General features: G+C 42.5%; 1 pseudogene; it reads right to left on the bottom strand.

Moving 5' to 3' along the window:
• Nucleotides 1-1,717: 1,717 nt before the first annotated feature.
• On the bottom strand, nucleotides 1,718-2,234 carry LOC105709203 (ADP-ribosylation factor 1-like; annotated as a pseudogene).
• Between the last annotated feature and the right edge of the window lie 10,167 nt (nucleotides 2,235-12,401).

The following is a 12,401-nucleotide window of genomic DNA, read 5'->3' on the forward strand; positions in this document are numbered from 1 at the left end:
GCAGTGGATCACAGGGCCTACTGATTTGTTAGACAGAATGCCTTTGTATCAGGTGAGTAAAAGAGCATTCCATCCCAAATATGCACCCAGTATAGAAAACTCGAAAAAAAAAAAAACCCACACAAATAAGTGAAGAAAATGATAATCACCTTTAACTTACTTCCTAAAGCTAATCATCATTAGCATTTTGGTGTAGTTCCTCCTTAAAGTCCTGGTGTTTGTGTATGTGTGTCTAACATGCAATCCACATTTTCTATCTTGTTTTATTGTTCACTTAATATTATATCGTGGGCAGTTTCCAATGCTGTTAAAAAACCTTTTAAAAAAATGATTTTTAGTGGTTGCTTGATGTTCCATTTCATGGATCTACAAAATTAATTTTTGCCATTTAGATTGTTTGGCTCCTTATTGTTTGCTATTGTAGTTAATATCAAAATAACATCTTTAAACCAAAAATTATTTCCAAATCTCCAGTTTTACTTTAGGGTAGATTTCTAGAGGTGTAAATTTTTGGATCACTGGATATGAAAGTTTTGCTGTTTTTGCCAAATTACTTTCCAGAATGGGAAATATTTCATTCTAGAACATCTGGATAATTTAAGCAGTGGTTTGGTTTAGTGTTTGCTGTCATGTAAATCAATCACAATGACATACTTAGCTGAATGATGGTTTTTTTTTGTTTTTTTTTTTTATAAGTCAGTATTTGGACAGAAGCTTTTTAAATTACAGGTTACAGAGGGTGGCTTTGAAGACTCATGCTAAAAACAATGGTCCCTTTTTAGTGTTCTTCTTTTTCCTTTTTCCCTTTCTTTCTACTCACCTTTCTCATTCCCTCTTCTGCTTTTATTCATAGCAATTTAAACTTCCCCATCTCTACTCACACTCTTCCACTTACACGGGTAACCCATGTTCACAGTCTGGAATGTCTCCTTCCATAATTTCCCTCTTGTACCTGTAATTTTTTTTTTCTTTTTTTTGAGGTGGAGTCTTGCTCTGTCACCCACACTAGAGTGAAGTCACACAATCTTGGCTCACTGCAACCTTGACCTCCTAGGTTTAAGCAATTCTCCTGCCTCAGGCTCCTGAGTAGCTGGGACTACAGGTGCCCACCACCACGCCCAGCTAATTTTTGTATTTTTAGTAGAGATAAGGGTTTCACCATGTTGGCCAGTCTGGTCTTGAGCTACTGACTTCGTGATCCACCCGCCTCAGCCTCCCAAAGTGCTGGGATTACAGGCGTGAGCCACTGTGCCCAGCCATTGGATTTTTAACTATTTTAAAAATGCACTAAGTTTGGGTTAAAAACTAACTACCAAAATGGATTTCAACACAGCTCTAAAGCCAAGAGCGTGCCCGGCTGTCCCAACACAACGACTCCTGGAGGCCAGGTGCCCACAGGCTTACATCCCCTCTCAGCACTCAACAGTGAGTTGATTTTTCTTTTTACAATAAAAAAAGCTGAGTAATATTGCATAGGAGTACCAGAAACTGCCTCATTGGAAACAAAAACTATTTACATTAAATAAAAAGCCTGGCCGCAGGCTGCGTCTGCCACATTTACAGCATGGTGCAATGCACACGGTGACCAAACCATGGAGGCAGTTTCTGGTGCTCACACCACGAGATGCAGGCTTGCCACGTGAGAGTAAAGCAGAGGGCAAGAGAAGTGAGAGGGAGTGGGGTCGCGTTCACTTCTGGTTCCGGAGCTGATTGACAGCTAGTGCAGTCCTTCATAGAGCCCGTCGCCGCTGGTGGCGCAGGCGGCCTGAATGTACCTGAATTCCTGTGGCGTAGGGAATGCAGCCCCAGCTTGTCTGTGATCTTGGCCGCATTCATGGCATTGGGGAGGTCCTGCTTGTTGGCGAACACCAGGAGGACAGCATCCCGGAGCTCGTCCTCGGCCAGCATCCTCATGATCTCCTCACTGGCCTCCTTCACGCACTTTCTTTCATTGTCGTCCACCACGAAGATCAGGCCTTGCGTGTTTTGGAAGTAGTGGCGCCACAGAGGTGGGATCTGGTCCTGGCCACCCAGTCCCACACAGTGAAGCTGATGTTCTTGTACTCCACAGTTTCCACGTTTAAGCCTATGGTGGGAATGGCGGTCACGATCTCGCGCAGCTTAAGCTTGTACAGGATCGTGGTCTTCCCCTCAGCATCCAGGCCCACCATGAGGATGCACATTTATTTTTTCTCAAAAAGGTCCTTGAAGAGGTTGGCAAAGATGTTCCCCATGCTTGTGGACAGGTGGAAGGACACTGGCCAGGGACACCTCAGCGGCTGCTGCTCCGAGCCAGGCATTGGTTTCGCTCCCAGACTCACTCATTCTTTCTAACTACTTTTGGTATTCATTAACCATCACTATTTCTCCCTCAACTACCCGCCCCATCCTGCTCACTACTCTTCCCAGACTCTGGAAACCGTTTTTCTACTCTCTGTCTCCATGAGTTTAATTGTTTTAATTTTTAGCTCCCACAAATAAGTAAGAACATGTGAAGTTTGTCTTTCTTTTTTTTTTTTTGAGACAGAGTCGTTCAACCTCCACCTCCCAGGTTCAAGCAATTCTTCTGCCTCAGCCTCCTGAGTATCTGGGACTACAGACACCTGCCAACATGCCCTGCTAATTTTTTGTCTTTTTAGTAGAGATGTGTTTTCACCATGTTGTCCAGGGTGGTCTTGAACTCCTGACCTAGTGATTCACCTGCCTTGGTTTCAAAGTGCTGGGATTACAGGTGTGAGACACCACACCTGGCCAAGTTTTCTGTGCCTGGTTTATTTCACTTAAACATGATGACCTCCAGTTTCATCCATGTTATTGCAAATGACAGAATCTCATTCGTTTTTTATGGCTGAATAGTACTCCACTTTGTATATGTACCATAATTTCTTTATCCACTAATTTGTTGGTGGACACCTGCATTAGTTCCAAATCTTGGCTTTTGTAAAAATGCTTCAACAAGCATGGGAGTGTAGATACGCCTTTGACATCCTGATTTCTTTTCTTTGGGGTATATACCCAGTAGTTGGATTGCTGCATCATTTGGTAGCTATATTTTTAGTTTTTGAAGAACCTCTTAAACTATTCTGCATAATGGTCATACTAATTTATATTGCCACAAACAGTGTATGAGGGTTTCCTTTTTTCCACATCATCGACAGCATTTATTATTGCCTGTATTTTGCATAAAAGCCATTTTAACTGGAGTGAAATGATATCTCATTGTAGTTTGGATTTGCATTTCTCTGATGGCCAGTGATGTTGAGCATTTTTTCATATGCCAGTTTGCCATTTGTATGTCTTTTGAGACCTATTTAGATCTTTTGCCCTTTTCAATCAGATTATTAGATTTTTTTCTTTCGAGTTGTTTGAGCTTCTTATATATGCTGGTTATCAATCCCTTGACAGATGGGTAGTTTGCAAATACTTTCTCCCATTCTGTGGATTCGCTCTTCACTTTGTTGATTTTTTCCTTTGCTGTGCAGAAGCTTTTTAACTTGATGTGATCCTACTTTTACTTTGGTTGTCTGTGTTTATGGGGTACTATGCAAACTTTTTTTTTTTGCCCAGACTAATGTCCTGGAGAGTTTCCCCAATGTTTTCATGTAATATTTGATAGTTCGAGGTGTTAGATTTAAGTCTTTTTTTTTTTGAAGGAGGAGTTTCACTCTTGTTACCCAGGCTGGAGTGCAATGGCGCGATCTCAGCTCACCGCAGTCTCCGCCTCCTGGGTTCAAGCAATTTTCCTGCCTCAGCCTCCTGAGTAGCTGGGATTACAGGCACGCGCCACCATGCCCAGCTAATTTTTTTGTGTTTTTAGCAGAGACAGGGTTTCATCATGTTGCCCAGGCTGGTCTCAAACTCCTGACCTCAAATGATTCGCCTTCTTTTACCTCCCAAAGTGCTCAGGTTACAGATATGAGCCACCGCGCTCGGCCAATAAACTTTTATTTAAAGACTTCACTTGTGCTGTAAACTTTGCAGAAGGCCAAAACAACCAAACCAAAATTGAAACAAGACAAAACAACCAAATAAAAACCCAGCCTCCAAAATTACATTCTCTTGCTCAAAAAGATTAAAACTAGAACTACTGTATGATTCAGCAATCTCACTACTGAGTATATATCCAAAGAAAGTGCAATCTGTATGTTCAAGATATCTTTAGATTCCCATGTTCACCGCAGCATTCTTCAAGATAGCCAACATATAAAATCAGCCTGATGTTCATGGATGGATGAGTAAGTCAAATGTGAGAGATATATATATACACAAACACACACACACACACATACACACACACTATTTAGCCTTAAAAAAGAAGGAGGCTAGGTGTGGTGACTCACACCTGTAATCCTAGCATTTTGACAGGCTGAGGTGGAAGGATTGCTTGAGGTCAGGAGTTTGAGAACAGCCTAGGCAATAGAATAAGACACTGTTTCTTTAAAAAAAAAAATTATTTTTAAGTTAGCCAGGTATGGCGGTATGCATCTGTAGTGCTAGCTACTTGGGATGCTGAGGCAGGAAGATCGCTTGAGCCCAGAAGCTTGAGGTTACAGTGAGCCATGATCATGCCACTGTACACCAGCCTGGACCTCAGAGCAAGACAAGAAAGAAAAGAAAAGAAGAGGAAAGAAAGAAAGAAAGAGAGAGAGAGAAAGAAAGAGAGAAAGAAAGAAAGGGAGGGAAGGAAGGAGGGAGGGAAAGAGAAAGAGAGAGAGAAAGAAAGGAAAGAAATAGAGAAAGAAAGGAAAGAAATAGAGAAAGGGGGCGAGGAAGAGAGAGGAAAGAAAAGAAGGAAGGAAGGAAGGAGGGGCTGGGCATGGTGGATCATGCCTGTAATCCCAGCACTTTGGGAGGCCAAGACAGGCTGATAACTTGAGGTAGGGAGTTCAAGACCAGCCTGACCAACATGGTGAAACCCTGTCTCTACTAAAAATACAAAATTAGCTGGACATGGTGGCACATCCCTGTAATCCCAGCTACTTGGGAGGCTGAGGCAGGAGAATGTCCTGAACCTGGGTGGTGGAAGTTGTGGTGAGCTGAGATTGGCCATTGCACTCCAGCCTGGGCAACAAGAGCGAGACTCCATCGAAAGAAAGAAAGAAAGTTAGAGAGAAAGACAGAAAGAAAGAAAGAAAGAAGAAAGAAAGAGACAAAGAGAGAAAGAAAGAAAGAGAAAGAGAGAGGAAGGAAAGGAGGGAGGGAGGGGAAAGTGAGAAAGAAAGTGAGAAAGAATCAGCTGATGTGATGGCATGCACCTATAGTCTCAGCTACTCTAGGAGAAATTGAAGCAGGAGAAGGGAGGAAGGAAGGGAGAAAGAGAGGGAGAGAAAGAAAGAAAGAAGAAAGAAAGGAGAAAGAATGAAAAAAGAAAGAGAAAGAATGAAAAAAGAAGAGAGGGAGGGAAGGAAGGGAGAAAGGGAGGGAGGGAGGGAGGGAGGGAGGGCGTAGATTCAGCTGGGCATGGTGGTGCGCACCTATAGCCCGTGCTACTCTAGGAGAGGCTGAAGCAGGAGAATGCCTTGAGTTTATAAGTTTAAGTCCAGCCTGTGCAACATAGTGAAAGCCCATCTCTGAAACAAAACAAAAAAAATAAAAGAAGAAATGTTGTCACTTTTGACAACACAGATGAACTTAGAGGACATTATGCTAAGTGAAATAAGCCAGGTGCAGAAAGACACATATTTCCTGAGCTCACATGGGGACTCTAAAGAAAGTCTCAAACTCACAGAAGCAGAGAGTAGAATGATGGTTACCAGGGGCTGGGGGAGGTGGAGTGGATGGGGAAAGGGGAAATTGGTCAAAAGGTATGAAGTTTCAGTTAAACAGGAGGAATAAGTTCTAGCGATCTATTGTGCAGCATGATGACTATACTTAATAATGATGAATTATATATTTCAAAATTGCTAGAAGAGTAGATTTCAAATGTTCTCACTACAGAGAAATGATAAATATTTGAGGCGATGGATACGTCGATGTGCTTGACTCAGTCATTCCGATCTGTGTACCTACATATATCATAACATCACGTTGTATCCCATACATGTATAAAAATTTTTGTTAATTAAAAATAAAAAATAAAAATTATGTAAATATCATGAAAAATTGCATTCTCACCAGCTAATCATTTTGTTTTTTTTTTTTTCAGTCTTCAAGGGTATTATTTCAGGAAATAAAGAAATATGTCATCCTAAAGTAGCTTATAAAGGGCAAATGAGAGTGAGCCTCGGGTAGGGTGTGGTGAGGGAGTGGCAGGTGTCTGTCTGGAAGCCAGGTGCAGAGGACTCTCCCATCTTTATTTTTCCATGGAGTATTTGGTTTGCTCAGCTTGGGCCCTCAGTGTCCCATCTAGCAGCATCTTAGACTCATCAAACACTGTGATTTATAATTATCCAGCTTGAGGTTGCTCTTTGGAAACGATTTTTGGTCATTCTGTTCATTGGTGTGATTAGTTACACCCTATTAAGAGACCAGTATGTATTCTGTGGAAGTGTAACCTTTTCTAATTTGTGGGGAGCGATTTTCAGCTCAGCCAGCTCAGGAACCATTTAACATTGAATCACCAGCAAAGAATCATTGCTTCTAAAGCAGGCAGCTCAGGGTTTGGAAATCTGATGAGGAAAAAATAAAATAAAATAAATTAAATTAAAACTAGAAAAATTAGTATGGAAGGGGAACAACTCTACCTCTCCAGTTAAGTTCTCCCAGGGGTCCCCTGAGGGTAGGTTCCCTGCTATTTAATGTCGTTTGATTCAACTGATACTTACTGACTCTTGTTTTATGTGTAGAGCTGTTTGGGCCACTGGCTCCACATACCACATGGCATTCATTCATTCATTCATTTAGTAATAATTTAGTGAGCCTCTATTATGTGCCAAGCATATTCTAGGTCTAGATTCTTTTGTTTCATCACACAGGATAGGAATTTCTGTCTGTTTTGTGTATTCATATAACACAGGACAGACAGAACATCTGGCTTCAAGAAGCTTTTAGTTTCTTTCTTTCTTGTTTTTTTTTGAGACAGAGTCTTGCTCTGTTGCCCAGGCTGGAGTGCAGTGGCACAATCTCGGCTCACTGCAACAACCTTCTCCCAGGTTCAAGTGATTCTTGTGTCTCAGTCTACTGAATAGCTGAGATCGCAGGTGCTTCCCACCATGCCCAGCTAATTTTTGTATTTTTAGTAGAGATGGCATTTCACCATGTTGACCAGGCTGGTCTCAAACTCCTGACCTCAAGTGATCTGCCCACCTTGGCCTCCCAGATTGCTGGGATTACAAGCATGAGCCACCATGATCAGCCAAGAAGCTTTCAGTTTCTGCTTTCACTTAAGAAAGGCAGCCACCATGTAAAGAACTAAAGGTTCTTCTGCTGGAAGGAAAAACATTTGAAAACAAAGAACCTGGAGGGTGAGACAGAATGAATCCAGAGAGGACGCAGGAAGAAAAACTGAGGCGTCTCAGCTGAAAGCCAGCACCCCAGCCCGAGATAGATGAGTGAGGCTGTCTTGGATCGCCTGCCCACTGAAATGCCAGCGGGACACAGCTGTGTGAGTGAACCAGCCAACACCATGTAAAGCAGTCTTTATGCTGAGCCTGGCAAAACTTCCTGACCCACAGAATCGTGAACAATAAGAAATGGTTGTTGTTTAAGCCACTAAGTTTTAGGGTGGTTTGTCTTGCCACAATGCATAACAGATAAATTTGATCTCAATCCTCTATGTTCCTGAGAAGCAGAGTGTTAAAGTTAAGGAAGAGCCTTTACTTTGACTCATAAATCTACAAGACCTTCAAGGCCTGGGTTAGACCCTCTTTACCCTGTCTCTACTTGGCTTCATGTACCCAATAAAGAAGACTATGGTGTCCTCAGACACAAAAATGTCAGTGGATTTCTTTGGGTCACGTAGTTATAGGTAATTTCCTGCATTTTTCAATTTTTCTAGAATTAGCAAAAATGATTTCAATCATGAGAAAATATGCCAAAGCACTTTTTCATAACCACGGCAGCATGGCAACCACTGTTTGTGGGTCGCACGGCAGCCACTCCCAGCCTTTGTCTTTCTTCCCAAAGAGCCTGAAAGAGCCACATGCTCATCTTCCCAGTCTCCTTTGGTGCTAGAGGCAGCCACGCAAACAAATACCAACCAGATGCCAACAGATATGAAGGAAAGTCTGCTGAGCGGCTTCTAACCAAACGTTTTCCTTCTTGGGAAGGAAAGAAGGAAGGAAGGAGACCTCGTTTCGCTCCTCTGTGCCCTGCCTTTGGTTGTGGTCACATAAGATTGTGATGTTTGGAGTTCTGTAGCCATTTTGCAACCATAAGGCAATGGGTTTACAGTATAAAAGACTGAAGAAAACAATCTACTCAAAAAGGAGGAAAGAAACAGAGGTTGAAAAGCACCTGGCTTCTTGATGTCATCATTGGTTGCTGAACCAACGCTAAGACTTCCTGTCTCTTGACTACTTGTTAACTAATTGACGAATGTCCATATGGTTTCTTTCCTTTTTTTTCTTTTTCTTCCTTTCTTTCTTTTTTTTTTGTTGTTGTTATTGTTATTTTTGTTGTTGTAGAGATGGAGTTTTGCTCTTGTTGCCCAAACCAGAGTGCAATGGTGCAATCTCAGCTCACTGCAACCTCCATTTCCCTGGTTCAAGCGATTCTCCTGCCTCAGTCTCCCAAGTAGCTAGGATAACAGGCATGAGCCACCACACCTGGCTAATTTTGGGTATTTTTAGTAGAAATGGAGTTTCACCATGTTAGCCAGACTGGTCTCAAACTCCTGACCTCAGATGATCCGCCCACCTCAGCCTCCCAAAGTGTTGGGATTACAGGTGTGAGCCACTGTGCCCAGCTGAATGTCCATATAGTTTAAACCGATGATCGACTTTTTTTTTTTAAATTACGCACAGCTGAAAGCATCCTGGCTAATACAGCAACTCTCTGGGTATTGAACACTCGCTTACTAGTACAATCGTCTCTTCAGTATACGTGGTGGGGGATTGGTTTTAGGACCACCACACATACCCAAACCTGCACATACCCAAGTCCTTCATTCAGCCCTGTGGAACCCATGCATGCCAAAAGGTAGCCCTCCATATACACAGCTTTCACATCCTGCCAGTATTGTATTTTTGATCCATGTTTGATCGAAAAAAAAAAAAAACCTATGTCTATGTGGACGTACATGGTTCAAACCTGTATTGTTCAGGGGTTAACTGCACTTAGTTTTTCCATGCAGCTAAATTCAAGTCTTCCTGCTGTAAATTAATCCTTTTCCTTCTTCTTTTGTCTCAGTGGAGACAAGACTTGCTGCTTATCAGTCTTTGCAGTAGAGGGAATTCTGCAGTAGGCAGCCATCAGACTTGAACTGCAATATGGGCTCTTCCGGGCTCTCCGGTTTGTGAGCCTGCCTTGCAGGCTTTGAACTTACCCACCTCCGTAATCATGTGAACCATGTCCTTAAAATCAATCACCCCCCGTGGCATATATACATACACACACACACACACACACACACACATATATGTATATGATCTGTTTCTCTGGGTAACCCTGACTAATACAATGATCTAAACCAATTTTCTGTTTTCATTTTAGCTTTGTATTATGGCAATTTGTTATCTATACAAAAATAGACAAAATAGAATTAAAAACTCCCATGCACCTAGCACTCAGCTTCAACAATGGTTAATTTGTGACCTTTCTTTCTCATGCTATACTCCCATCCACTTAACTACTTCCCATATAATTTCGAGGCCAACCCCAGACATTGTATCAATTTACCTATATACCTTTCAGTATGCATCTCTAGAAGCTAATGACTTTTAAAAATATAACCACAATACTATTTGCATATTAAAAATAATTCCTTAATATCATCAAATATTCCATCATGTTTAAATTTCCACCAATTATCTATCTTTTAAAAACTGGGGCTGAGCATGGTGGCTCACGCGTGTAATCCAGCACTTTGGGAAGCCAAGATGGGTGGATCACTTGAGCCCAGGAGTTCATGACGAGCCTGTGCAAAGTGGTGAAACCCCATCTCTACTAAAAATATAAAAAATTTAACTGGGGGAGTGGTGGTGTGCACCAGCTACTTGGGAGGCTGAGGTGGGAGGATCACCTGAGCCCAGGAGGTTGAGGCTGCAGTGAGCCAAGATTGTGCCACTACAGTCCAGCCTGGGTGACCAGAGTGAGACCCTTTCTCAAAAAAAAAGATGGTTATACTATCTATCATTTTTTAAAGTTAATACAGAAGTGGGACATATTCATTGAGGAAGTTTTGGAAAACATGAGAAAGCACATAGAATAAAAATGAAAATCACCTGCAGCCCCCACCAGTCTATAAGGTGCCATTGTATACTTAGAAAAAGATGGAACTTTCGAGCAGGCACAGCCTGTGCCAAGAGGCCAGCCACCTCTTATTGTCTGAAGTGGTCCCTTCCCATCCTGCACAGACTGGGCCATTGTACACTCATGGCCCTGAGTATTCCACCTGTGTTTACATGTTGAAGTAGAGCCTTCCAGATCGTCTATGGATATAGGTATAATTTTTGCATAATCAGTTCCACGCTGTACATTCTGTTTTGTAAGCAGCTTTTTTTTTTTTTCACTTAATAACAGACCATAAACATTTTCCTATGTCACAAAATTTGCTTCCCAAGCATGACTTTCTGTGGCTACCATAATTGGGGTCGGCAGTGACCAGTTGTTTAAACCTCTTCCCTTGGAGTGCAATGCCTGTCTTTGGTAGATAAAACACAGGCAAGAACATTATGTTCTTTTTGGTAGAAACATTAAAACATGCAGGGGAGTTTCTGCACATGCATCGCATGATTATGAGGTTTTAAATTGGTTCCACCCATTGGTCCGGGAAGACAGAGAAGGTATGCTTCCACTTAGTGCAGCTCACATCCTGGGGGGTGAAGAGAACTCTCTCTTGACGCATTTAGCTTTTTAGCTCTTCCACAGTAAACAAGAAGCTTCGGCAAGGGGCAGTGTGGTACAAAAATAGAACATATTTATTTGTGTGATTATTCCCAAAGTGATGCAACCAGGAGACCTGGGCTTGGGGAGCCAACCGCAGCTGATGTGTGAGGCTGGCAGAAGGCCACAGGCGTGAGGGTACTGTTGGATTGGCATTGCTGTGTTCAGAGCATGAACACAGCTCTCCCTGGATGCAAAACCAACTAATTGCCTTGTAAGAAGCATCATCACAGTCTCAAGGCGTTGACTAATGGATTCTTGGAAAATTGCCAGCTCATAATCTCCGTGTCTTGAGAATTGGAATAAACACTGAGGTCAATTGCAAAGCCCTGTTTGCCCAAACCCACAGCCCATAGTCAGCCCAAAGCCAGAGCCATAGTGTTTTCTTTGCCAGCTCTTACCATTTTTTTTCTGAATCCACAAAACTAAATGACTCAGTTTAATGAAGGCAACTAGACTGGGGGAGGTTACAGGGCAGATGCAAAGCAGGAATTCCTAAACCCAGAGGCCACTCCTAAGGGTCATGCATTTGGTAAATGTGTTGAAATCCCTCAGATGGGAAGGCCACATCCATGCAAATCATCAGAGGGATGATTTCACATTAATCCACAAATTAAACTTCAGGAGAAGAGAAGGAGTCTGTATCATGGGGCCTTGCTGGAGGGCTTTTCTCAGGTAACAGGAGGCACAGAACATCAGGTTCTTCTCAGAGGTGACTCACACATTAAGTGTGACCTGGTAGGTGCTCTTGAATCTGAAACCCACAATGAGCTATCTCTCATCACTTTGAAGAAACCGCATTTCCATCTAGAATTTCACCCAGTTCTTATATCAGAGATGCTATTGGATGGTATGAGTTTTCAAGGACTGCTGTAACAAAATGTCACAAACTGGGTGGCATAAAACAACAGAAATTCCTTCTCTTGCAGTTCTGGAGGTTACAAGTCTAAAATCAAGGTGTTGGGTAGGGCCCTGCTTCCTCCAAAGCTTCTAGGGGAGGATCCCTCCTTGCCTCTTCCAGTTCATGGAGGCTTCATCCGGGTGTTCCCTGGCTTCTGGCTGCATAGCCCTAATTGCTGCCTCCTTCTTCACATGGCTGTCTTCCTTCTGTGCATGTCTGTGTCCAAATTTTCCTCTTATTATAAGGAAATCAATCATACTGGATTAGGGTCTGCTCTAATGACTGCATTTCAATTTGATTACATCATATTCACAAGTACCAGCAGTTAGGACTTCAAAGTATCTTTTCGGGAGACACAATGTGACCCCTGACAGCTGGAAAGTCAAAGGTCCAGAATTAGACATCCAGCTGCGTCACCAAGTGTTGTGTGATCCTAAGTGTTGTGTGATCCTAAGCAAACTGCTTTTCATCCCTGGGCCCAGGTTTCCTCATCTGTCCCCACAGTTACCCTCATGAT

The sequence above is a fragment of the Aotus nancymaae genome, unplaced genomic scaffold (assembly GCF_030222135.1).
Source record: "Aotus nancymaae isolate 86718 unplaced genomic scaffold, 86718_ANA_hifiasm-v0.15.2.pri h1tg000006l, whole genome shotgun sequence".
In the NCBI taxonomy this organism is placed as follows: Eukaryota; Metazoa; Chordata; class Mammalia; order Primates; family Aotidae; genus Aotus; species Aotus nancymaae.